Source organism: Tachyglossus aculeatus, chromosome 10 (assembly GCF_015852505.1).
Source record: "Tachyglossus aculeatus isolate mTacAcu1 chromosome 10, mTacAcu1.pri, whole genome shotgun sequence".
Lineage (NCBI taxonomy): Eukaryota > Metazoa > Chordata > Mammalia > Monotremata > Tachyglossidae > Tachyglossus > Tachyglossus aculeatus.
Genome location: NC_052075.1, coordinates 22,511,403 through 22,538,784, shown reverse-complemented (window position 1 = coordinate 22,538,784; position 27,382 = coordinate 22,511,403). Strand labels below are relative to the sequence as shown.

Genomic DNA, 27,382 nt, shown 5'->3' with positions numbered 1-27,382 from the left:
ACATACTAACAAAATAAAATAAATAGGATAGGTATGTACAAGCAAAATAAATAAATAAATAAATAGAGCAATAAATATGTACAAACATATATACATATGTATATATATGTATATATATACATATATATGTATATATATACATATATATGTACATATATATATATATATACACACATATATATGTATATATATACATATATATGTACAAACATATATACATATGTATATATGTATGTATATATATGTGTGTGTGTGTGTGTATATACATATATATATACATATATGTACAAACATATATACATATGTATATATGTATGTATATATATGTGTGTGTGTATATATATATATACATATATATATATATATATATATATACATTACCTTGTATCTACCCCAGTGCTTAGAACATCTAAATAAATAGAGTAATAAATATGTACAAACAGTGCTTGGCACATAGTAAGTGCTTAACAAATACCAACGTTATTATTATTATCATTATTATTATTAACCCGGTGACATCTAAACTCAAACATGTACACGGGGTTAAGGCTGAAGGCCAGGTTGGGGCCTGTCATAGGACAGAATTTTAATTGGCCCGGAAGGATAAGAAGCTTATTAGACTGCAAGCTCGCTGCGGCCAGGGATTGTGTCTTTTTATATTGTACTCTCCCAAGCGCTTAGCACACCGCGAACGCTCAGCAAATACGATTGACTGACTGATTCCGCTCCTGATGACCCCCCAGTGCCAAGGCCTGGCCACCGAGGAACTGTGCGGCACCTGCCCTGGGCGGTTGACATTCGGCCTGGAAGGAGGGGACTGGACTAGATGACCTTCTCAGGGTCAGGCTATGCCGTGCCCTTCCCCTAGTAAATCCCCGGTGATGGGAGCGTGAGAGACTCCCTGAGGAGGCCCTGATTCCCTTCCCTCGGAGAAAAAGCAGGCCTGCTACCCAACAAACCCCAAGCTTTAAGAGCCCGTCGTTGGGTAGGGATTGTCTAATAAAATAAATTCTAATGATTACAGCTATAATTTTATTTATTATAGCTATAATTCTATTTGTGCTGATGGTTTTGACACCGGTCCACGTGTTTTGTTTCGTTGTCTATCTCCCGTGTCTAGACTGGGAGCCTGTTGGTGGGTAGGGACCGTCTCTATCTGTTGGGGACTTGTACTTCCCGAGCGCTTAGTACAGTGCTCTGCGCGCAGGAAGCGCTCAATAAATACGAATGAATGAACACCGACTTGTACTTCCCAAGTGCTTAGTACAGTGCTCTGCACACAGGAAGTGCTCAGTAAATACGAATGAATTTCGTATTCCCCCTCATCCCCCTCTCCATCCCCCCCATCTTACCTCCTTCCCTTCCCCACAGCACCTGTATATATGTTTGTACATATTTATTACTCTATTTATTTATTTATCTTACTTGTACATATCTATTCTATTAATTTTATTTTGTTAGTATGTTTGCTTTTGTTCTCTGCCTCCCCCTTCTAGGCTGTGAGCCCGCTGTTGGGTAGGGACCGTCTCTATGTGTTGCCGACTTGTACTTCCCAAGCGCTCAGTGCAGTGCTCTGCACACAGTAAGCGCTCAATAAATAGGATTGATGATGATGGTGGGTAGGGACTGTCTCTATGTGTTGCCGACTTGTACTTCCCAAGCGCTCAGTACAGTGCTCTGCACACAGTAAGCGCTCAATAAATAGGATTGATGATGATGGTGATGTTGGGTAGGGACCGTCTCTATGTGTTGCCGACTTGTACTTCCCAAGCGCTCAGTACAGTGCTCTGCACACAGTAAGCGCTCAATAAATAGGATTGATGATGATGGTGATGTTGGGTAGGGACTGTCTCTATGTGTTGCCGACTTGTACTTCCCAAGCGCTCAGTACAGTGCTCTGCACACAGTAAGCGCTCAATAAATAGGATTGATTGATGATGATGATGTTGGGTAGGGACCGTCTCTATGTGTTGCCGACTTGTACTTCCCAAGCGCTCAGTACAGTGCTCTGCACACAGTAAGCGCTCAATAAATAGGATTGATGATGATGTTGGGTAGGGACTGTCTCTATGTGTTGCCGACTTGTACTTCCCAAGCGCTCAGTACAGTGCTCTGCACACAGTAAGCGCTCAATAAATAGGATTGATTGATTGATTGAATGAATGAATAATGAATGAACGAACACCGACTTGTACTTCCCAAGCGCTTAGTACAGTGCTCTGTACAAAGGAAGCGCTCAATAAATACGAAGAAGGGGCAAGGGTGGGTTCCCAGGGGAGAGGGCTGGGTGAGGGGCGCCTTCGGGTGGTTCCCCTCCGGGCCGTCTGAGGGGCGTCTGCCCCACTCCCCCGTTGTCGTGAGGGGATGACTTGACACCTGTCCACATGTTTTGTTTTGTTGTCCGTCTCCCCCTTCTAGACTGCGAGCCCGTTGTTGTGTCCCCATCTCCCCCCCGTCTTACCTCCTTCCCCTCCCCACAAATAGAATAAATATGTACAAATAAAATAAATAGAGTAATAAATACGTACAAACAGATTTATTACTCTATTTACTTATTTATTTATTTTATTTGTACGTATTTATTCTATTTATTATATGTACAAATAAAATAAATAAATAAGTAAATAGCGTAATAAATATGTACACATTTATTACGCTATTTACTTATTTATTTTATTGGTACATTTATTTATTTACTTTATTTATTTATTTATTTACTTATTTATTTTATTGGTACATATTTATTCTATTTATTTTATCTTGTTAATATATTTTGGTTTCGTTGTCCGTCTCCCCCTTCTAGGCTGTGAGCCCGTTGTTGGGTAGGGACCGTCTCTCTATGTTGCCGGCTTGTGCTTCCCAAGCGCTTAGTACAGTGCTCTGCACACCGTAAGTGCTCAATAAATACGATTGAATGAATGAACGATGAATGAATGAACACCGACTTGTACTTCCCAAGCGCTCACTACGGTGCTCGGCACACAGGAAGCGCTCAATAAATACGAATGAATGAATGAATGATGAATGAATGAAACCGACTTGGACTTCCCAAGCACTTAGCACAGTGCTCTGCACACAGGAAGCGCTCAATAAATATGAATGAACGATGAATGAATGAACACCAATTTGTACTTCCGAAGCACTTATACAGTGCTCTGCACACAGTAAGCGCTCAATAAATATGAATGAATGATGAATGAATGAACACCGACTTGCACTTCCCGAGCGCTTAGTACAGTGCTCGGCACACAGGAAGCGCTCAGTAAATACAAATGAATGCATGAATGATGAATGAATGAACACCAACTTGGACTTCCCAAGCGCTTAGCACAGTGCTCTGCACACAGGAAGTGCTCAATAAATACGAATGAATGATGAATGAATGAACACCGATTTGTACTTCCGAAGTGCTTATACAGTGTTCTGCACACAGTAAGCGCTCAATAAATACGAATGAATGATGAATGAATGAACACCGACTTGTATTTCCCAAGCGCTTAGTACAGTGCTCTGCACACAGGAAGTGCTCAATAAATACGAATGAATGATGAACACCGATTTGTACTTCCGAAGCGCTTATACAGTGTTCTGCACACAGTAAGCGCTCAATAAATACGAATGATGAATGAATACTGACTTGTACTTCCCAAGCGCTTAGCACAGTGCTCTGCACACAGTAAGTGCTCAATAAATACGAATGAATGATGAATGAATGAACACCAACTTGTACTTCCCAAGTGCTTAGTACAGTGCTCTGCACACAGGAAGCGCTCAATAAATATGAATGAATGAATGATGAATGAATGAACACCGACTTGTACTTCCCAAGCGCTTAATACAGTGCTTGACACACAGGAAGTGCTCAATAAATATGAATGAATGAATGATGAATGAATGAACACCGACTTGTACTTCCCAAATGCTTAGTACAGTGCTCTGCACACAGGAAGTGCTCAATAAATACGAATGAAGGAATGATGAAGCAGCATGGCTCAGTGGAAAGGGCGTGGGCTTGGGAGTCACAGATCATGGGTTCGAATTCCGCCTCCCCCACATGTCTGCTGTGTGACCTTGGGCAAGTCACTTCACTTCTCTGTGCCTCAGTTCCCTCATCTGTAAAATGGGGATTGAGACTGTGAGCCCCACATGGGACAACCTCATCTCCTTGTATTCCCCCCAGCACTTAGAACAGTGCTTTGCACATAGTAAGCGCTTAACAAATACCAACATTATTATTATTATGAATGAGTGAACACCGACTTGTACTTCCCAAGCGCTTAGTACAGTGCTCTGCACACAGTAAGCGCTCAATAAATACGAATGAATGAATGATGAATGAATGAACACCGACTTGTGCTTCCCAAGCGCTTAGTACAGTGCTCTACACACAGTAAGCGCTCAATAAATACCAATGAATGAATGAATGAACACCAACTTGTACTTCCCAAGCGCTTAGCACAGTGCTCTGCACACAGTAAGCGCTCAATAAATACGAATGAATGAATGAATGATGAATGAATGACAACCGACTTGTACTTCCCAAGCGCTTAGCACAGTGCTCCGCACACAGTAAGCGCTCAATACCAATGAATGAATGAATGAACACTGACTTGTACTTCCCAAGCGCTTAGCACAGTGCTCTGCACACAGGAAGCGCTCAATACGGATGAACGATGAATGAATGAACACTGCCTTGTACTTCCCAAGCGCATAGCACAGGCTCTGCACACAGGAAGCGCTCAATAAACACGAATGAATGAATGATGAATGAATGAACACCCTGCCTTGTACTTCCCAAGCGCTTAGTACAGTGCTCTGCACACAGTAAGCGCTCAATAAATACGAATGAATGAATGATGAATGAACACCGACTTGTACCTCCCAAGTGCTTAGTACAGTGCTCTGCACACAGGAAGTGCTCAATAAATACGAATGAATGAATGAATGATGAATGAATGACAACCGACTTGTACTTCCCAAGCGCTTAGCACAGTGCTCCGCACGCAGTAAGCGCTCAATACCAATGAATGAATGAACACTGACTTGTACTTCCCAAGCGCTTAGCACAGCGGTCTGCACACAGTAAGCGCTCAATACGGATGAACGATGAATGAATGAACACTGCCTTGTACTTCCCAAGCGCATAGCACAGTGCTCGACACACAGGAAGTGCTCAATAAATACGAATGAATGAATGATGAATGAATGAACACCGACTAGTACTTCCCAAGCGCTTAGCACAGTGCTCCGCACGCAGGAAGCGCTCAATAAGTACGATTGAATGAATGAATGAACACCTGACACCCTTCCCATAATCCTGCGCGCGCTCCCCTCCCCCCCCCGTGCGCGTGCGCATGCGCCGACCGCCGACGTCCGTCCATCAGGAGGGCCGCGCCCCCGCCGGCGGGAAAGGGCGGGCCGGAAGGAGGCAGTCGGACTGGCGCGCGCGCGCGCAAGGGCTCCCGGGAGTTGTAGTCTGAGGAGGGGGGAACGTAGAGGCGGGGAGGGCGCACGCGCGCGCCGCCGCGTGACGCGCGGGCGGTCACGTGACGGGGGGCGCGCGCGCGCCGGCGCTTCCCTCAGCCCGGCCCGGGAGGAGGAGGAGGAGGAGGAGGAGGAAGGGGAGGGAGCGTCGCGTGTCGTGGGCCAATGAGGGAGCCGCGAGGGGGCGGGGCGAAGCCTATTTTGTGGCGTCGCCCCTCAGCGGCGGCCGTCACACAGCGACGGACGGTCGCCAGGGCGGCCACTACAGAGGCCCCGGACCGTTGTAGCCTCCTCCTCCTCCGGGAGGGCCGCCGCCGCCCAAGGTGAGCCCGGGGCCCGGACCGTGGGGGGGAGGCCCGCAGCGCCTCGCGCACAGTAAGCGCCTCCACACCTCCGCCGTCATCATCATCATCCTCCTCCTCCTCACCCCCCTCCTCAGGGGGCTGACGGGGGTTGGGAAGCGCTTACCAGGTGCCCAGCACTGTTCTAGGCGCTGGTGTAAGGATGCTGGTATTCGGGAAGCGCCTACTAGGCTCCAGGCACCGTTCTGAGCGCTGGTAGTAGTTGGTAAGCGCTTACTAGGCTCCAAGCACCGTTCTAAGCGCTGGTGAGGGTGGTGGTATTTGGGAAGCGCTTACTAGGAGCCAAGCCCCGTTCTAAACGCTGGTGGTAGTTGGTAAGCGCTTACTAGGCTCCAAGCACCGTTCTAAGCGCTGGTAAGGGTGGTGGTATTTGGTAAGCGCTTACTAGGAGCCAAGCACCGTCCTAAGCGCTGGTAGTAGTTGGTAAGCGCTTACTAGGCTCCAAGTACTGTTCTAAACGCTGGTAAGGGTGGTGGTATTTGGTAAGCGCTTACTAGGAGCCAAGCCCCGTTCTAAGCGCTGGGAGTAGTTGGTAAGCGCTTACTAGGCTCCAAGCACCGTTCTAAGCGCTGATAAGGGTGGTGGTAATTGGTAAGCGCTTACTAGGCTCCAAGCACCGTTCTAAGCGCTGATAAGGGTGGTGGTATTTGGTAAGCGCTTACTAGGCTCCAAGCACCGTTCTAAGCGCTGGTAAGGGGGGTGGTATTTGGTAAGCGCTTACTAGGAGCCAAGCCCCGTTTGGTAGTAGTTGGTAAGCGCTTACTAGGCTCCAAGCACTGTTCTAAGCGGTGATAAGGGTGGTGGTATTTGGTAAGCGCTTACTAGGCTCCAAGCACCGTTTTAAGTGCTGGTAAGGGTGGCGGTATTTGGTAAGCGCATACTAGGAGCCAAGCACCGTCCTAAGCGCTGGGAGTAGTTGGTAAGCTCTTACTGGGCTCCAAGCCCCGTTCTAAGCGCCGGTAAGGGTGGTGGTATTTGGTAAGCGCTTACTAGGAGCCAAGCACCGTCCTAAGCGCTGGTAGTAGTTGGTAAGCGCTTACTAGGCTCCAAGCACCGTTCTAAGCGCCGGTAAGGGTGGTGGTATTTGGTAAGCGCTTACTAGGAGCCAAGCCCCGTTCTAAGCGCTGGTAGTAGTTGGTAAGCGCTTACTAGGCTCCGAGCACCGTTCTAAGTGCTGGTAAGGGGGGTGGTATTTGGTAAGTGCTTACTAGGAGCCAAGCACTGTTCTAAGCGCTGGTAAGGGTGGTGGTATTTGGGAAGCGCTTACTAGGAGCCAAGCACCTTCCTAAGCGCTGGTAGTAGTTGGTAAGCGCTTACTAGGCTCCAAGTACTGTTCTAAACGCTGGTAAGGGTGGTGGTATTTGGTAAGCGCTTACTAGGAGCCAAGCCCCGTTTGGGAGTAGTTGGTAAGCGCTTACTAGGCTCCAAGCAGCGTTCTAAGCGCTGGTAAGGGGGGTGGTATTTGGTAAGTGCTTACTAGGAGCCAAGCACTGTTTTAAGCGCTGGTAAGGGTGGTGGTATTTGGGAAGCGCTTACTAGGAGCCAAGCACCGTTCTAAGCGCTGGTAGTAGTTGGTAAGCGCTTACTAGGCTCCAAGCACCGTTCTAAGCGCCGGTAAGGGTGGTGGTATTTGGTAAGCGCTTACTAGGAGCCAAGCACCGTTCTAAGCGCTGGTAGTATTTGGTAAGCGTTTACTAGGCTCAAAGCGCTGGTAAGGGTGGTGGTATTTGGTAAGCGCTTACTAGGCTCCAAGCACCGTTCTAAGCGCCGGTAAGGGTGGTGGTATTTGGTAAGCGCTTACTAGGCTCCAAGCACCGTTCTAAGTGCCGGTAAGGGTGGTGGTATTTGGTAAGCGCTTACTAGGCTCCAAGCACCGTTCTAAGCGCTGGTAAGGGTGGTGGTATTTGGTAAGCGCTTACTAGGCTCCAAGCACCATTCATTCATTCATTCAATCGTATTTATTGAGCGCTTGCTGGGTGCAGAGCACTGTACTAAGCGCTTGGGAAGTACAAGTTGGCAACACAGAGACGGTCCCTACCCAACAGTGGGCTCACCGTTTTAAGCGCTGGTAAGGGTGGTGGTATTTGGTAAGCGCTTACTAGGCTCCAAGCACCGTTCTAAGCGCTGGTAAGGATGGTGGTATTTGGTAAGTACTACCAGGTGCCAAGCACTGTTCTAAGCACTGATATATAATAATAATAATAATAACGATGGCATTTATTAAGCGCTTACTATGTGCAAAGCACTGTCCTAAGGGCTGGGGAAGTAACAAAGGAATCAGGTTGCCCCACGGGGGGCTCACAGTCTTCCGACTTGTACTTCCCAAACGCTTAGTACAGTGCTCTGCACACAGGAAGCGCTCAGTAAATACGGTGGAATGAATGAATGAATAAGGCTGATGGTATTTGGTCAGCGCTTACTAGGTGCCAAACACTGTTCTAAGCGCCGGTAAGTCTGATGGTATTTGGTAAAAGCCTACTAGGTGCCAAGCGCTGTTCTAAGCACTGGAAAGGATGATGGTATTTAGTAAGCGCTTACTAGGTGCCCAGCACTGTTCTAAGCGCTGATAGGGCTGATGGTATTTTGGTAAGCACTTACTAGGTGCCAAGTACTTCCCAAGCGCTTAGTACAGTGTTCTGCACATAGGAAGTGCTCAATAAATACCATTGAATGAATGAAGCACTGTTCGAAGCACTGTTCTAAGCGCTAAGAATGATGGTATTTGTTAAGCGCTTATTAGGTGTTAAGCCCTGGGGGAGATACAAGGTAAGTAGGCTGTCCCACGGGGGGCTCACAGTCTTAATCCCCATTTTACTGATGGGGTAACTGAGGGCACAGAGAAGTTAAGGGACTTGCCCAAAGTCACACAGCAGGCAAGTGGTGGTGTCGGCATTAGAACCCACGACCTCTGACTCCCAAGCCCTCGACTGTGAGCCCGTTGTTGGGTAGGGACCGTCTCTGTTGCCGATTTGTCCTCTCCCAAGCGCTTAGTACAGTGCTCTGCATACAGGAAGCGCCCAGTAAATACAGCTGAACGTATGAATGCTTGGCACATAGTAAGCGCTTAACCAATACCATCATTATTATTACTATCTTGGACGCCCCTCTCATCTGCAGCGCTCACTACAGCGCCGGATATATAGGAAGCGCTTAACTCATACCATTATTATTAAATATGTTATTATTATCATGTTGGTGATGATCTCGGAGAGTCCCAAAGCTTCTCCCTGGCCTTTCAGGGGCCCGAGCGTTGTAGACGACTCGAGGCTCGCCCTGGGTGGGGGACGCCCCCGACAACTCTGGTAGTTTGCTCTCCCAGCGCTTAGTGCAGTGCTCTGCGCGCAGTCAGTGCAATCCACTCGTATTTATTGAGCGCTTACTGCGCGCAGAGCACTGAACGAAGCGCTTGGCATTCAGTACAATCGTTTATTTGGAGCTTAATGTGTGCAAAGCACTGAACTAAGCGCTTGGGAGTGTACCATGCAGCAATAAAGAGAGGTAATCCCGGCCCACAACCAGCAGTCCGCGCTCAAAAAAAAAAAAAAATACGATCGCTCGAATAATACCATCCCAAGAAAACGTTTTGTGTTTTTTGCCTTGGGTGGTTTTGTTTTTGTTTTGTTTTTTTTTTGACAGCAGCCGAAGCATTGGCGTGTGCTTTTTCTATCTCTTTTTTGCCGGGTTCAGAAATGCTCGTTTCCGTTTTTTAACCCCAAGTGTAGGTGGGTTTGTGTGGCCTATGCAAGTCTATAGAAGTGATCAGAGATCGTTTTTAGACCAAAAGAGGGTAAAGCATACAATACAAATGAAATTTGTTACACCCCATGGCCTCCGTTTCTATTATAAAGCACTTTATGAACAATTAACCACCCATCGAAAATGGAACTTCATTGGCAAAGTTTATCTTAAGTTACCATCCCACTTGGGAGGACGTAGAATTTAGCCACTTAAAACTCCAAAGGCTGAACTGAGAACTTAGTTTTATTTATTTTTATTTTGCTTGGATCCAAAAGAATGACGCGCCGTTCTCCTCAGCCTGTTTCCAAATAGATAGTTTTATGTCAGTAACGGGACTTCAGGCTACCGGTAGAGTAGGAATGGAACTGTTCTGAGTGAGTCAGAGGAGATCAAAGATACTGATTTTTTTTTTTTTTTTTAACATGCACACTAAGTTGCAGGCCTCTCGATGAGTCGAAGCAGCTGCTTGAATCTATTTTTCCGGTTCACTGTGCCTACATTAAAATTAGCTCCTGAGTGGTGTTATTGCAGTCCTTGTTGTTACATTTCCTTAATTTTATAGAGTCTGCAGCTTTGAGCAGAGTTGTTGAGCCATTTTTTTCTACCTGAAATATGCCCACAATAGGATGCAAAATTATTTGAAGTTTAACGCCATCGCACAGAAAACGTCAACAGTGAATAGATGATCTAGAACTGTGAGAACAAAAACAAAAAACTCCGGTAGTCCATTTTGGACATTTTCAAAAAGTTAATGTCATCGGAAATCGTTCCTTTCTGTGGATAGTAAAAGGCCGGTCAATTGGTAGCGGCCACGTTTTTGCATTAGCATATGTAAAGTTTGCATTTGGAAAGATTTAGGAGGATTTCCCCCTCTTTGATATATTCACCTGTACTTCTGATAAATTGTTAATCCATATTATACCCACAAGTGCCTTAGCGAAAGCTGTTACATTAAGGTTAAATGTAAATTTAGGTCATTACAATGTACAAGTTTTATCTCAAGTAAATTTGACAGTATTGGGTTGGACGAATTGTGTTTTGTGATGGCTCTGAATGACCACATTCATAGTACTATGTTGCAGGGTTACAACAGCTAATGCAGTATACCAGATCACACATTTATGAGTGCTGCCCGCTTACTCTTAATAAATCCGTTCATTAAAAAGTGACTCCTCTGGGAATCATCTTTAGAGATTCATCGTATCTTACCGTGAATTAAGAACATTCAGATTTTTCACTAAAGTTTTGATTCGTGGGCATTTTGTCCTTCAAACAGATTGGAAAAAAAGTAAAATAAAACTTAACTTGTAGGGAACAGCTAATTATCTTAACGGTTGAAACCTGAAGTCTAATAATCTGAGGAATGATAGGCAGTTCTTATTGTAGGTGCAGATCAGTAAACATAATATTCAGGGTAGTTAGTTATTTTTTCTGTAGGAATTCCCCTGCAGTAGTCTGGCAGCCTTTTGTTTTTCTCCAAGCACATTCCTTTGTGTTAACAGAAATGACTATGGCAGTTTTAGTCACCTCCCATGGTTTGATAGATTATTCCCTTTAGAAACACGTGTACCTAGAAAACTTTCTTAATCTGATCTTTGTTTCTGCAATAAATTTTATGATACCTCAGAAAAGTGATTGGTTTTCTTCACTCCCCCTCCCCCTCTAAGAAAAGAAGTTTGTTTTGATTTTTATGGCTGTCCTTTGGAAACTTTTTGATTATCGTAGTCCTTACTACTAATCGATTATGCAGATTTGTATTTATGCACATAAGTATTTGTGTGTATGTGTCATACACACACACACACATACCCTGTGCATACATAGTTACTTAATAAGTCTCAGCCTTCTCAGAAGCAAGTTATGTCTTGTATATGAAGAGGCTGGGAGACCTAGGTTCTAAAACTTTTTTGGGCGGAGGGGGTTAATTTCAAACTGTTTGTTAAACCGATCAACATTTCTAACTTCCTCTGAAAAATGACATAATTTTCATAGCTCATTTTTCCTATCTGCATTTCATTTTTCAAACACATAAACCAATTTATCTGTTTCCAGAGACAATAAAAATATTCTTTGAATAGAGTCTTGTATAGACTATCTTTGATATTTGATTATTTTACATGTCGTATGTTGGCTGTCCCACTTCTCAAAATGCCCTTTTTTCCTGTTTCATGTAGAGATAACATCGGAAATCTCATGAGCATTGGAAGTTGAACATCAGAGGGTAAATATCCTCCACCTTTTCCTTACCAAGAATCATGCTGATATTAAAATGCACTAGGATTATTCTGCTTTCTTGTGATTGCAAGTGCTTCATTCATATTCATTTTAGTATTGTTGCCCTTTTGAGTGACAGTATGGGGAAGGCTGGACTTCACACAGGGTGTCCCAAGGGAATAGGTGGTATTTTGTTGTCTGTCTCCCCCTTCTAGACTGTGAGCCCGTTGTTGGGTAGGGACTGTCTCTCAATGTTACCGAATTATACTTCTCCAGCACTTAGTACAGTGCATTGCACACAGTAAGCGCTCAATAAATACAATTGAATGAATGAAGGGTGTGCTTTTTTTTTAATGAAGGTAATTTCCATAGAAATACGTTCTATTGCATGAATGTCAAGGATTCGTAGCTGTACTTTTAAGAAACAAGGGAAAGGTTCCAGTGCTCCTGTAGAAATGCTTAAGGACTGTGTTGACATCACTTTTGACCAAGTTCAGAGAAGGGGATTTTTGAAGAGAGTTAACAGAAAACAAGCGTTTTTTGCCTGTTGCCATTTAGAAGCTTTTGAAATGGGGTATAGCAAAACATTTTTAAAAGAAAATCATTATTTTAGTATGCTCTGATCATACGTTTTTACAAGCCACTGTTTTTATTGATGGGTTACAAAACTTGGTAGAGTTGTCACCAATCTGAGAAGTTGTAACATGCCCATTTTTTTTTCTCTTGGGGATGTGTGGCCTAACATCTTCATGGTCATTGTTGATTAAATATTATTTTAATCAAGTTTCGTTTTCCAAAAAAGCAAATTAATCCAATCTGGAAATATTTATTGTCCTGCTGACCCTAGAGGAAGAAAGCATTTTCATTGGCTCATTTCTTCCTTGCCTTAAAATTTCTTAATTCTGGCTTTTGGATGGTACTTTAGTGACTGACATGTAGCCTTTCACTGTTTTTTAAAAAGGGCTTTCATTTTGGAATATATAAAGGTTAGTAAACTATTTTTAACCTTTTTAGAGTGTGAGTATATGTTATCAACACTTTTCAGCTGACAGCATTAATATTCTAAAGCTATCTTGCAAGGTACCTATAGAGGCATGTTAGGGATTTAAGCTTATTATCAAGATGTCTGTAAACGATAGCTCCCCAAAATGGTTTAGACCTCAGAAGTAAAAATTGTGAATATGAGTTTATGCACTGAAAGGCCCATATCTAAGGGTGAATTTCTGAGGCTTTTGAATTACTTGTGTTAGGATAGTAGGGAGACAGATTTTTACCACTAACTCCAATTTTCCCTTGGATATTAATCCTGTTTTCCCCCAGTGTGACACAAATAATATTGAACAATCAAGATAAACTTGATTAACTTTTATGGAGGTTCCGCACAAAGGAATTAAAGGATCATTTTGGCAGAAGTTCTTTTCTTAAAAGTGCCATGGCCTCTTAAAATCTGCAGAGCAGTCCTTGCTTCTGTTAACTAGTTTCCATTCAAACAATATGTGTATCTTTCTAAAAGTGAAATCTTAAAGTTTTTCCCCACTTATGAGGGCAGTTTTGTAGGTAGGATGTTAGACTTTAATTTCCCTCCTAAAAAGGCATTGGCTTGTTCTGTAATGTCTACTTTACCCATATGAGGAACCCTGGTACCCTAAGAATTAAAAAGTGACTAGGAAAATTGAGTTGCACGATCACATAACAAAGAAGTATTGACTTTTGGTGAATATAAATATGCCAGAATTATACAGATAAGTCCTCCGTCATAAACAGATCCAGTTCTATAAAATGAGGCTTATGTTTCTGTCGAACCCGAACCTAAGAAAACCTCATGCTGCAGTGCACATGTTTTGATCAGTTCCATGTGTGTGCATTTATTCCGTCACGGCATCGCAGCCTCTAGATAGGCCAGTGCAGTTGGCAAAAAGTTCCCTAGTTCACTAACAGGGTTCTATTCAAAATGTGTTGTAAAAACACCTTTTATTGAAGATCTGAGTTTACATGCATTCCTCTTTACGTGGGCTATCATCCATCATGTGAAAAAGGGGATAATTGAGTCTAATTACTCCCTGCCCCATAACTGTTTTGCAGTCTACTTGTGTGAGATTCCGAAGATGATGTCTGTAAAGTGCTCTGACCTCCTCAGAGGAAGACAGTCATTCAAGAAAATATTGATTTTGACCCTTTTTTTTGTTTTGCTGCTGTTGAATTATGCATAGGACAGTTTGAAGATTAATGATAACCAGTCGCTTTAAGAGATCAAATGGTTTCAGGAATATTTAGAGTAGGTTTTTAAAGAAGCCAGCTACTTTTGGTGAGATTGAGTGCTAAACTTTCCACTTTACAGTAACGTCGTCATTACTCTCTAAAGCGTATAACATTGCCAGGTAGCAGTTTTTAAATGCGGGCCCGGATTTATTAGTGCTTTCCAGAGAACTTTCCACTAGGGGCTTCATATGACAATCATGTTTCTGTGTTCATTATGGACGTCATGTAACCCCTATACTTTTATATTCAGACCAGTGTATAGGCAGTGGTTGGGAAACTCATCTCCACCCTGCCGACACCCTCAGAATAAGGAACACTGGCCTGGCATTTTAGTTCCTAACTTGAAGTCGAGAGGTGATGCCCGAAGAAGTAGCCATGAGGTAATCTGAGATCTGGTTTCTATGAGGGGCAGGGCAGGTAGGTAGGCAGAAGGACATGTAGATAGCAACGTTGAATTAATTAAGGACGGGACCATTCTCCCGTCCTTGGATCCCGTGGTCTGGTTAGGTTTGGCGCTAGAGTAGGCGGAGGCTTCAAATCCACACTTAGAAATGTCTGAAAAGTTTCGAATGACTTTTCAGACGACAGATGACTCTCGAACATCGTGTCATCTGTGGATGTCTTCTTGCACTATCTGTGCCTAGTCGGATTCAACCACGATAGTAGCAGCTAAAGTATTTACTAAGCACTTGTTATCACGATCAATGGGATTTATTGAGTGCTTACTGTTTGCAGAGCACTGTACCCAGCACTTGGGAGAGTACAGTGCAACAGAGTGGGTAGACGTTCCCTGCACACCATGGGCAATGTGCGGAGCAGTAAAAGAATACATGGTTCCTCGCCCTCAAGGGGTTTTCAGTCCAAGAATATGAGAGGGAAGAGGGGACTGGAGACAGATACCTAAGGATCAATCAATCAATGGTATTTATTGAGCACTTACCTGGTGCAGAGCACTGTACTAATCATTTAGGAGAGTAAATAGGATAGAGTTGATAGCCTACAAGGGCTCATAAAACACTAAGGCAAGGGCAAATGTACGATCGATGATATTGAGTGCTTACTGTATGCAAGGCACTGTACTAAGTGCTTGGAAAAGTACAAAAGAGTCGGTAGACATTCTTGGCCTTTAGGAGCTTACAATCTAATGGATGGTAATAATGGTATTGTTAAGGGCTTATTGTGTGACAAGCACTGTACTAAGCATTGGGGTAGATAAAAGATGATCAGGTCCCACGTGGGACTCACAGTCTAAGCAAGAGGGAGCACAGGTATCAAATCCCCATTTTGCAGACGAAGGAACCAGGGCACAGAGAAGTGAATCGACTTGCCCAAGGCCACACAGCAAGGAGTTGGCGGAGCTGGGATTAGAACCCGGGTCCTTTGACTCGCAGGCCTGGGCTATTTCCACTATGCCACGCTGCTTCTCTCTATATGAGAGGGAACAAAAATCAGGGTGCTGTGGCTAGAAGAGAAGAATTTCAGGCTCCCTGTGGCTCAGAGTCCAAGCAGCAGCAACTGCTACCAGCAGATACTGCAGATTTGCCAAAGTTTTGTGGAGGCCTCATGCTGTGGGTACTTGACCCTTTCCGGTCAGGGTAATCAGTCAGCCTATTGTATGCCGAGCACTGTAGTAAGCGCTTGGGAGAGTACAATATAGCAGACACAGGATGGGCTGGAGGCTCCCTGCTGACTGGGAGGCAGCATGGCTGCAGGAGGAGGGGGACACCAAGGGTGCTCAGTGGCAACTTGTTTATCCCCATGGCCCGGTACACCCAGAGCATGTTGTGTGGGATCAGGGGTCCTGGGTATTATGGAGGGGAGGCAGCAGTTACCGATGACCATGCTCGACCGCAGTGGAGTTAAAGTTCTCCCTTCCTCTTTTTATTTGGAAATGGCTACTGCCTCTCCTACCACTTGCAGAATTGGAATCTACAAACGCCAGTCGGAGGTGGGCATGCTTTCTGCAGGGTATGCTTTGGGTGCAAAGAAGGAATCTGTGGCAAATCACACACTTCCAAATGTGCTGTTAAATGTCCTCCTTCCCTTCTTGCCCCGTAGGTCCCAGAAGTTCCTGTTAAGGGGCCACTGGCTGTCTAATTGTGGTCCGGCTGACCTCTGGGTGGCCTTGGTTGGGACTCTGTGTAGTACCATCCGTCCCATACTTGGTAGTACCCCTGAGACCAGGGAGTACAAACTGGCCCCAATCCGCTTCCGTGAGTCTGTTAGGAGTTAGTCAAGCAAGTCAGCCAATCGAGGCCTTCCTGGGTCCACAGCGTGGCCCAGTGGAAAGAGCATGGGCTTTGGAGTCAGAGGTCATGGGTTCAAATCCTGGCTCCACCACTTGTCAGCTGTGTGACTTTTGGCAAGTCACTTAACTTCTCGGGCCTCAGTTCCCTCATCTGTAAAATGAGGATTGACTGTGAGCCCCATGTGGGACAACCTGATCACCTTGTATCCCCACAATGCTTTGCACATAGTAAGTGCTTAACAAATACCATCATTATTGTTATTATTATTATTTTATTATTATTATTATTAATAAACCCTAAGGAAGGTCCTAGGCCCCAGAAGCTGCTTCGGTATTCAGGGATTCCCCGTAGCTCAGGAGCATCATGTGCCATTGCGGAGTGTGAATAATCCTGCCTATCCTGCTGCTGTCTCAGACAGTGAAATCCGTTGACGTGGATTAAATGTACTTTCCTCTCTGCACCCCCACCCGCTACATCCCCCACCCCAACCTCTCTTCCTTGATGTGCTTCTGACACCCTTCCTACTTGCTGCTCTCTGGAATCAACCGACTGAGGAAGCCGCAACGCATCTATCGCCAGCAAGCTCAAAGAGCCTGAATTAGTCTCGAATCCCCGTTAGCGGCTTTTAAAAGTGAGTTATGGCACCGTTTCTTACTTACAGTAAAAGCAATATGGCTGAAAAAGCAGTGACCGTGAACTTTCCGTAGACATAAAGGGTTAGGACAAATTCCCAAGTGCCTCAGAATGAGTTATGGCAGGGTCTAAATTGGCCTTTTGAGGAGCTATCTGGCAGCTTATCAGGAGCCATTTATAGAGTTCCTATTGTGCGTGTGTGTGTGTGTGTGTGTGTATAGCCCTATAGAAAAATAACAGGTGTACCCCACAGTACAGATGCGCTAATGTGTTCCTCAAAAACATAGCTGTTTCATGAACATCTGGATTATGGACTACCAAGAACACCCTTGCAGGTCTGTATTTAAGAATTCTTCATCTCCTGGCAAGGAGGGGATTAACTGACCCAACCTCCCGTCTCGTGATATGTGCTTGGTTACTGTTGAAAACTGGCAGGAGCTGTGAGGGAGGTGAAAGCTTGCTTATCAGTACGTCTTGAGTAAGGCACCTTGTGACTACTTTATGTACATATATTAAAAAAAAATAGGTGGGGTGGGCGGGGAGAGGGTGGGCAAGGGAGGGACTGAGTTAGGAGTCTAGAGGGGAGGAAAACTGCTCCTCAGTTTAAGGATAGACCATAGTGAGGAGGGGTGGGTGGGGAGGAAATACTATTTTCTGGCTGCAATTGGTCATGCTGCTGGGTGGAGCTTAGATTTAGATCAGCAATTAGCACATAATCGAACCCTGGATTTTATGTATTGCGGTTGTTTGGAAGCAGAGGCATGCCTCAATGTCCTAATACGTTCTGAATAAGTAGTGCTTCTGTGGTTGCCTCCCAGTCTCCTGTGAATTACTTGCCAAGTGTTGTGTGGATGCTGACTGTGCCTTCAGTAAGAGGAACATATTGATGTTGTGGAAAAATTGACATACCAGATAAATCCTATTAAAATTCTTTATTTCCCAGAAACTTTGCAATTTTCGAAGCCTAGCAAAATTGCAACTGAGAAGCAGCGTGGCCGAGCGGATAGAGCGAGGGCCAAGGAGGCAGAAGGGACTGGGTTTTAATTCCGACTGCCACTTGCCTGCTGTGTGATCTTGGGCAAGTCACTTAACTTCTCTGTGCCTTAATTACCCTATATGTGAAATAGGAGCTAAGACTGTGAGCCCCATGCTGGACAGGGACTGCGTCCAATCTGATTAGCTTGTATCTGCCCCCAGCGTATAGTACAGTGCATGGCACATAGTCAACGCTTAACAAATACCGGAAAACGAGACAAAAAAAACTAGTGCATTGAACATTTTAATACTCGTTACTGCTTAATAATTTTTTGCTGCGTTGTCTCGATAGGCCAATTTCATGTTTTTGAAATCTTGACCGAATTCTATTTAGTTGAGGGGTTGGGTTGATACTGGGACTCATGTACTCTTTAGTTTTAACGCAGTTTTACCCACATCAATTCCTTAGCCTTTCTGCCAGACTTCTTTTTTTAGCACCTGACCAGTATTTCTTATTGGTTTGTGCAGGACTTACTCTTTATCTTCTTCAGCTTAGTCCCCAGTATCCACTGGGATAGTATGGCTGTGTTTGCCTTGCTACTATCATTAATATCATTATTGCTGTAACTTCTGTGGGTGGCAGGCTACTTATTCAGTTTGGTAAATCTTGCAGGGCCAACTGTAAGCTCGTTGTGGGCAGGGAATGTGTCTGCTTAATGCTGTATTGAACTCTCCTAAGTGCTAAATATAGTCCTGTGCACACAGTAGGCACTCAATAATTACTATTGAATGAATAAAGTACAGGAAAGGAAGTAGGGGGCTTAGTAGACCAAATGCCTATTCATGGGGGCCCTTTGCTAGCCCTGAGCTTGCCAACTGAGGCTCAGTTGGTGGTATTTATTGAGCACTTACTACTACTACTAATGATGATGGTATTTGTTAAGCACTTACTGTGTGCCAGGCACTGTTCTAAGTCCTGAGGCATATACAAGCAAATAGAGTTGGACACAGTCCCTGTCCCATGTGAGGCTCACAGTCTCAGCCCCCATTTTACAGATAACAGGTCCAGAGAAGTTGAAGTGACTTGCCCAAAGCTGCCCAGTAGACAAGTGGCAGAGTCAGGATTAGAACCCATGACCTTCTGACGTCCAGGCCCGTGCTCTATCCACCAGGCCTTGCTCCTCTATTAAGGGTTCGGGAGAGTACAACACAACCAGAATTAGCCGGCACGTGCCCTGTCCATGATGAGCTGACAGACTGGAGCATTCTTGGGAGAGTGGGGCTCCCCAAATCCCCAACAGCGAGATGTGGGGATCCCCCAGCCCATCGGATCCGGTTAAGACCTGCCAGCTGGTTCTGGCTCCAGGCCTTCCATGGATCCCCGTGGCATTCCCTGTCCCACTTCAATCCCTGGAGCGGGAATCACGGAGTCTTGAGGTCGCTGCCTCTTTGATGGCCAATTTGGAGCTGGGTTCATGGGCTGCTACACGTGGAGATGCAGCTGCTTCTGCTGCCTTTCACAGGGCCGGAGTGAGATCCTTTGCAGGCTGTCTCTGATGCAGAAGTATTTTTTAAGCACTCATTGAGACCATCGCACACTACTAAGTGGATAAAAAACCAAAGCAGAAGCACAGGAGCTTGCTTAGATAGGAAAATATTTACAGGAACTTGCAAACTTTTCTAGTAAGCTGTCCACTCTAATGCTGACCTTCAGATGAGATCAGCTGATTTGAGCTCAAACAAGTGTGGGGTTTTTTTTTTTATTGTTTTAGAAGCATGCAATCCTGTGCTTCCCAAACATTGTAAGACCAGCATCCTATGCCAATGAAATTAGGAGTGAAGTTTAGCAGACAGTAAACTTTATGGCTGTTTTCATACAGTTGTTGGAGAGGGAAAGCAGTTGCTTGGTAGAAAAACTCCATTATTTCAAGTACACATCTTGCTTATACTCCAACCCACCAACTGGTGCTAAGTAACCGTGAGTGCCATCTGTGAAACTTTAGAAAGATTAATTTAAGTGGGGCAATTTACTCTTATAATTTTTGTTCAACTTTTTGTAAAATGAGTGACTGCCATTTCTATGAAGCATAGGCTATCTATTTTTTTTTTTAGCCTAGTATGCGTGTGTTGGGCTGATACTGTTTCTCTAATTCCCTGGGCTCCTCCTAGTTCAACCCGTCTCAACCTAACCAATCTAGTAATAATAATAATAATAATAATGATGATGGCATTTATTAAGCGCTTAGTATGTGCAAAGCACTGTTCTAAGCACTGAGGAAGTTACAAGGTGATCAGGTGTCCCACGGGGGGCTCAGTCTTAATCCCCATTTTACAGATGAGTTAACTGAGGCACAGAGAATTTGTGACTTGCCCAAAGTCACACAGCTGATAATTGGCAGAGCCGGGATTTGAACCCATGACCTCTGACTCCAAAGCCCGTGCTCTTTCCAATGAGCCACACTGCTTCTCTGTACCACGTTTCATGATTCTCTCTTCACCTTCAAGTGATGTGAGAGCTCATTATTTGAATCTCTTGGGGGGAGAGAGAAAGGCTGCATTATTATTTAATTTGAACAGTGTATATTTCTATACTGTCTTAAAGTTATAGTAGTAGAGAAAAAGAAGATTGATTAAAGGGATTTATTCATCCATAACCTGAGACTGGAGAAAGAAGTTTCCACAGTAATAGGAGTGAATCCAGCTTGAGTGTGGGGGCTAAAAGGGGCAGGAAAAAAATAATAAAGATAATGGTATTTCAGTTTGTACTGGGTTCCAAGCCCTGTACTGAAGACTGGGGTAAAGATTAGATCAGACACAGTCCTTGTCCCACATGGGGCTCTCAGTCAATGGAGCGGGGAGAACAGATATCGAATCTCCATTTTACACATGATGAAACTGAGGCCCAGAGAAGTTGTGACTTACCCAGCAGGCAAATGACAGAGCTGGGATTGGAACCCAGTCAGTCAACTAGTGGTATTTATTAAGTGCTTACTATGTGTAGATCACTGTACTACTCAATCAGTGGTTTTTATTGAGTGTGGACTGTGCGCAAGACTCCTTCCCTGCTTACAAGCTTATAGTCCAGAGGGGGAGGCAAACATTAATAGAAATAATTTTGAATAGGTACTTAAATCCCATAGGGCCGAGGGAGGGGTGAATAAAGGGTGCAAATGCAAGGGCAGGGGTGAGGCAGAACGGATTGAGGAAATGAGGGCTTAGTCAGGGAAGGCCTCTAGAAGATGTGCTTTTAATAAGGTTTTAAAGGTGGGGAGAATGATCGCTTGTCGGATGTGCCGTCCTGCCTTCGACCCCTGGCCCACATCCTACCTCTGGCCTGGAATGCCCTCTCTCCTCACATCCGCCAAACTAGCTCTCTTCCCCCCCCCCCCCCCTTCAAAGCCCTACTGAAAGTTCACCTCTTCCAGGAGGCCTTCCCAGACTGAGCCCCCCTTTTCCTCTATATGTTGCCAACTTGTACTTCCCAAGCGCTTAGTACAGTGCTCTGCACACAGTAAGCGCTCAATAAATACGATTGATTGATTGATTCCCCTCCCCATTGCCTCTGCTCTACCCCCTTCCCTGCCCCACTGCACTTGTGTATTTTTGTACATATTTGTAATTCTATTTATTTGATTAATGATATGTATAGATCTATAATTCTATTTAGCTATTTTGATGCTATTGATGCCCGTCTACTTTTTTGGTTTTGTTGTCTGTCTCCCTTTTCTAGACTGTGAGCCTGTTGTTGGGTAGGGATTGCCTCTATCTGTTGCTGAATTGTACTTTCCAAGCGCTTAGTACAGTGCTTTGCACACAGTAAGCTCTAGATAAATGATTGAATGAATGAATGTGAAGCGGGAGGGCGTTCCAGGCTTCTGCTGGGAGGTTGGGAAAGCCCGATATGGGCAGGGATTGTCCCTCTTTGTTGCTGAATTGTATTTTCCAAGCACTTTGTACAGTGCTCTGCAACACAGTAAGCGCTCAATTAATACAATCGAATGAATGAACTGACAGGAGATGGGTTTCAACGGGCAAATGGGCCATCATTTTGGGTCTCTTCAGTCCTCATCAGGAATAAAGATCTTGTCAGGCACCTGGGATAGAGAGGTGGTTGGGAATCCGGCTCCAGAAGCCTTCATAAAGCCCACATTTCCTCATGGAATTCATACCTATGGTGGTTGGTGAGCTTTTCACATAGTGCTTTGTTTTCCTGCTCATCGTTTCGTATTAGTTAAGTACATCAAATTGCAATGGATTTTAAAAGGGAGCATTTTCACATTTTTCTTAATGATGCAAGAGCCTTTGGAGGAATCCCTCAAACTAATTTCTGAGCCAGAACTGTTTACTGTACCTATTCTCTTCAGTAAATGCATTAGATTATTTTAGAACATTTCTTGCTTGCTGTAGTTCTCCTAAGGTTCGTCCCATTAACATAATTGTAATAAACCTTGTCCTCAAAATAATTTTATAGAGAAGACATGATTGTTCATTGCCTGAAGCAAATAGCAGCATGGTTCGGTGAGAACATCTTATTCGATTAAAGAGCTATATGCTTTGCTTAAGACCACGGTGTGTGAACAAAAATAATCAAATATTTAAATAGCCAATAACTGCAGTAATACATAAAAATGCTATTTTTCGTGAAATTCCCCGAAGAAAAAGGAATGTCTCCTTGCTACTCATTATTGTTAGGGTAATTTTAAAAGGTAGTGTATGCCAGTGCCAGCCTAACTCATTAAGACATATCCGAACAGGGCCAGCGTTGAACTTTCTCCTAAGCCCATAGCGAATTTGGCCACAGTGCAAGCAAGGCCCTCACTCAGCCTGGATTCTCTCTGCTGTCAAATTCTGGCCAGCACCTAATAAAGTAAGGATAACTTTGTGCCGTGAAAGCTGAAGTTAATGTAATCAGCCTGAACACTTTCCACTTGTGGGTTGTTTTTTTTCCCCTCTGTCTCAGGGCACACAGTATACACATCTGGGACCAAAGTTCTACCAAAATCGATGTGGAAAATTTCACAGTACAGTCAGTTGTACTCTAAAATCCTCGAGGGCAAGGATGGGTGTCTCCCCACTCCCTTGTAATTTCCCAGGTGCTTGGTACCTCCCAGCCCCACAGGACTTATGTACATAGCTGTAATTTTATTTATTTATATTAATGTCTCGCTCCCCCTCTAGACTAGAAGCTTACGGTGGGCAGGGAATGTGTCTGTCGTTATATGGTACTCTCCCAAGCGCTTAGTACAGCGTTCTGCAGACAGTAAGCTCTCAGTAAATACCATTGAGTGCCCAGCATGGCTGGTCACACAGCAAGCACTCAATAGTTACCATCGACTAATTGACTGGTAATGCCTGCTTGCATTACCTGCACTCAAAGCATCTAGCAAGATATGAGTCACAAATCAGAGCAAGTAGATGTGAGGCTGGAATCTTTCTTTTCTTTTGGACAACACTTTGTTTTATTCTAGATACAGCTATAACAAAAGTAAAAATCATCTGGCTAAATAGAATGAGTGACAAGAGGGACAAAGCAAGTACACGGAACCAGACCAAGGAGAGATGGAACTAGATAAAAGCCCAGATTCATCTATGGAAATCAGAGCGAAAGGATCGGACAAAAAGGGGAAAAATCGGCCAGATAAAAATAATAGTAGGACGAAAGGAATGGAAACACCTGGCTTATGCAACCCTCATGATGTAAAGGAGAATGACAATGAAAGACACCAGAACACTTTATCAATACTCCTATTTTGAAGCTGTGACCAGTGGTGAATTTTTGAGGAGTGCTCTCATAGCACATGAGTATCTTGGGACAGAAAAATCACAAACTCTTTGGGAAAGACACTTTTTTTGCCAGTTTTTTTTAAATGTCATTTATCAAGCGCTTACTATGTGCAAAGCACTGTTCTAAGCGCAGTTAAGCTTCCCTGAAATTTTGAAACCCCCTTTTAACCTATAGAGAGTCTGTAGTTGTTTTCCAACCTTAAACCAGAGTAGCTTTTGATGTATGTATAAAAATAAATATTAAATGGCACTTCAAAGCACAATTCATTAAGCTTTTCCCTCAGTATTGATTTTCTTTTCACCTCATTGATGTTATTGATTTCAGACTAGACGACTATAACACACAACCCTCTTTACTACCATTACTATATTTGTAAGTCAGGGATTTGAAGAATTAAATAAAAAAAGTCAAGCGCATGGTTTGCTAAGTGATCTGCACACAGTGATTAGTAAGTACCATTGATTTGCAAATTATTCAAGCTGTGGTTTACAACTTTTATAGATGCACAGTTTCAACTGGTATTTAAAATGTACTTTCATTATGTATTCAGAAATGGGTAAAATTTAAAGTTGACCAAGGACTTTATGAACACCTCATATTCATTGGAGGTGGTATTGGATCATTAGCAATTTGGTGACATTCAGAGTGAATGAGCTACATAGTGGGATTGTTGTGCAAAAAGTCATTGGCGACTATAGCTCAAGGGAAATGGAGGCTTTCACTTAAACTTTTATTCTTCCCCTCTCCTCAACATCTTCAACCTTTCGTGGTAAACTTTTTTTTTATGGTGGAATGCAACCTGAAAGTTTATTAGAGAAAAATCACAGTTCCTCTCCTTGCTTTTTTTTTGTTTTTATTTTTCAAAGAAGGATTTGAAAGAGAAGTGCACTGAATTGGTAGCTCAAAGGTCAGTGTCTTCAGCGTTTATGGGGCTGTGCAGAAGAAAGTGTAAAGCCTAAAGTGGGAAAAGGCAACAAACACAATTTGGAAGACAGAATAAAGGGAGCTGGGCAAGAAAAATATATAAGTAAATATCAAGTTTACTTATATAAGTTAATATCAATATCCTGGTACTCAAATCCCAGACAAGCTTAATGGGCTTGTCATTCCAATTTTTTTCAGCTGCCCCTTATGAAGTTGTGTTCATTTCTGTACGGCTGCAGTTATTAGTATATTTTGCTGTTTATGCCTATTTTTACTTGCACTTCCTAGAAACCTCTAAAAGACTAAGTGCCAAAGCAGAGTGATCATCACTTTTCTTTCCTTTGAAACTTCCCGCTGTTCCCTGCACACACTGAATACTGAATTACTGTGAACTGACAAAACAGTCATTTTATTTCCTGGCTGCTTCTGCTGTCCTCCTCTTATTTTGAATCTTTTTCAGTTTCTACAGCCTGTCTCTGGCTGGAAATCCCCAAACTGGACCTTGGTGTTTTAGGTATGAAGACTGGATTTGCATGTCTGAATAAGGCTGCTGCCCTCATGTACAGTGTTTTCCCTAAGAGTTGCTTAGCTGTAGTCCCTGCTGTTCATGGTATCATGCAAATGCACACACATGAGTAACTTTTATTTTTTTTTCCACCACACATGAGTAATAATTCAGTTACAGTGAGGTGGCCCTTCTAACTTGAACTTAGCAAGATGGCACTAAAATGAGGGCTCTTCCCAGGCGAAGATAAAACAATTCAATTATTTATATTAATGTCTGTCTCCCCCTCTATCACTGTGGGCAGGGAATGTGTCGGTTATATTGTTGTATTGTATTCTCTCACATGCTTAGCACAGTGCTCTGCACACAGTAAGTGTTCAGTAAATACAATTGACTCGATGACGATTTTCATTAAGTCCTCCGTTCCATTTACCTTTGCCTTTTTGGCATTGAATCGGTCTTCCCCCTCTAGACTGTAAGCTCATTGTGGTCAGGGAACGTGTCTACCAATTCTGTTATATTGGGATACCGTATTCTCCCAAGCACTTAGTACAGCTCTCTGCATGCAGTAAGCACTCAGTAAATAAGATAGATCTTATGGTGGTTGTAACCTCTCATTATCCATTACTTAGAACAGTGCTTTGCACACAGTAAGCGCTTAATAAATGCCATTATTATTATTATCTATTATTAATAATAAGCAGCAGCACGGCTTAGTGGAAACAGCATGGGCCTGGGAATCAGAGGTCATGGATTCTAATCCCGGCGCTGCCACTTGTCTGCTGTGTGACCTTGGGCAAGTCACTTAACTTCTCTGTACCTGTTACCTCATCTGTAAAATGGGGATCAAGACCGTGAGCCCCACGTGGGGCAACCTGATTACCTTGTATCTACCCCAGCGCTTAGAACAGTGCTAGGCACAAAGTAAGCGCTTAACAAATGCCATTATTATTATTATTATTATTCTTAAATCAGAGAAGATGCAATTTCTCTACCGTTTCTACCCCAGGAAAGTTAATAAAATAATTTACGTGCATCTGGGTGTTGTAATAATAATGATGGTATTTTTAAGCGCTTACTATGTGTCAGGCACTTTTCTAAGTGCTGAGGTAGATAATAATAATGGCATTTATTAAGTGCTTATTATGCGCAAAGCACTGTTCTAAGTGCTGGATACAAGCTAATCAGGTTGGACACAGTCCCCGTCCCACATGGAGCTCCTGGTCTTAATCCCCATTTTATAGGTGAGGGAAATGAGGCCCAGTGAAGTGATTTGCCCAGGTCACACAGCAGATAAATGGCAGAGCTGGGATTAGAACCCAGGTCCTTCTGACCCCCAGGTCTGTGCTCTGTCCACTAGGTCATGCTGCTTTCCAGTTACCTAGAACAGATGACAGCAAGGTTGTTTTTTTTTTTTTTTTTCCTCCCCCCTTGCTGTGCTTTTTCTGGGGACAGGCACATGGGTAGGGGACAGCATGTAGGCCAGCTTCCCAAGAGTAGTTTGGGACAGCCTCTCTGAAGTTACTGCTTCTCCTTTCACTTTGAGATCCCATAACATTCCTTCTGCCACCTGTGCTGGTCTCCTGTTTCCAGGGCTGTGACTGCGAGGGCTTACTACAGTGCCCTGCCATCAGAGTAAATGCATGGGTATCAAGCAGTCAATCAGTGGTATTTATTGAGTGCTTACCATGTGCAGAGGCGCTGTACTAAGCACTTGGGAGAAGGAGCTATAACAGAGTTGGTAGGTATGTTCCTTGCCCATACTGAGCTTACAGTCTAGAAGAGGGGAGGGAAGAGCCTTGAGTGTGCCTTTTGAGCCCCGGCTCTTCTTTTGGATTTTTAATATATTAACTATTGGTAATCTTAAAGCACCACATCATTTCTATGTTTTTGAAAAATTAGTGCTTTTTTCTTCTCGATCTCTGGAAGGATTCTAGTCTCGCTGGCCACTTAAATCGCTTCATGTTAAACCCTCTTTAAAGACTTTCAAATGTCAGCTATCCACACCTTTAAACTTTTATACTATTGCTTTAATAAAAACTTACTCAAGTTGGTGATGGAACAGTGTTAATTGTGAAGGGCCTGGAAAACTTGAGAGATTTTATTTTCTTGGTTGAATCAGTTATTAATGTCTGTCTCCCCTTCTACACTGTAAGATCCTTGTGGGCAGGGAATGTGTCTGTTTATTGTTATATTGTACTCTCCCAAGTGCTCAGTAGATTACTGTGCACACAGTAAGTGCTCAGTAAATTCA

The 27,382-nt window shown here is 43.7% G+C and overlaps 1 protein-coding gene across 4 annotated transcripts in view; it reads left to right on the top strand.

The window, feature by feature from the left end:
* The first annotated feature begins 5,748 nt into the window (after positions 1 to 5,748).
* The window catches only part of FAM53A (family with sequence similarity 53 member A), a 106,502-nt gene continuing 84,868 nt past the window's right edge, over positions 5,749 to 27,382 (top strand). For 2 of the 4 annotated variants that reach the window (XM_038752907.1, XM_038752903.1), the window contains exons 1-2: positions 5,749 to 5,807; positions 11,759 to 11,805. The gene's annotated coding sequence lies outside the window, so the exon portion shown is untranslated. Of the gene's footprint in view, positions 5,860 to 11,758; positions 11,806 to 27,382 lie in introns of all 4 variants that reach the window. The other 2 variants (XM_038752905.1, XM_038752906.1) reach the window with 2 other exon arrangements.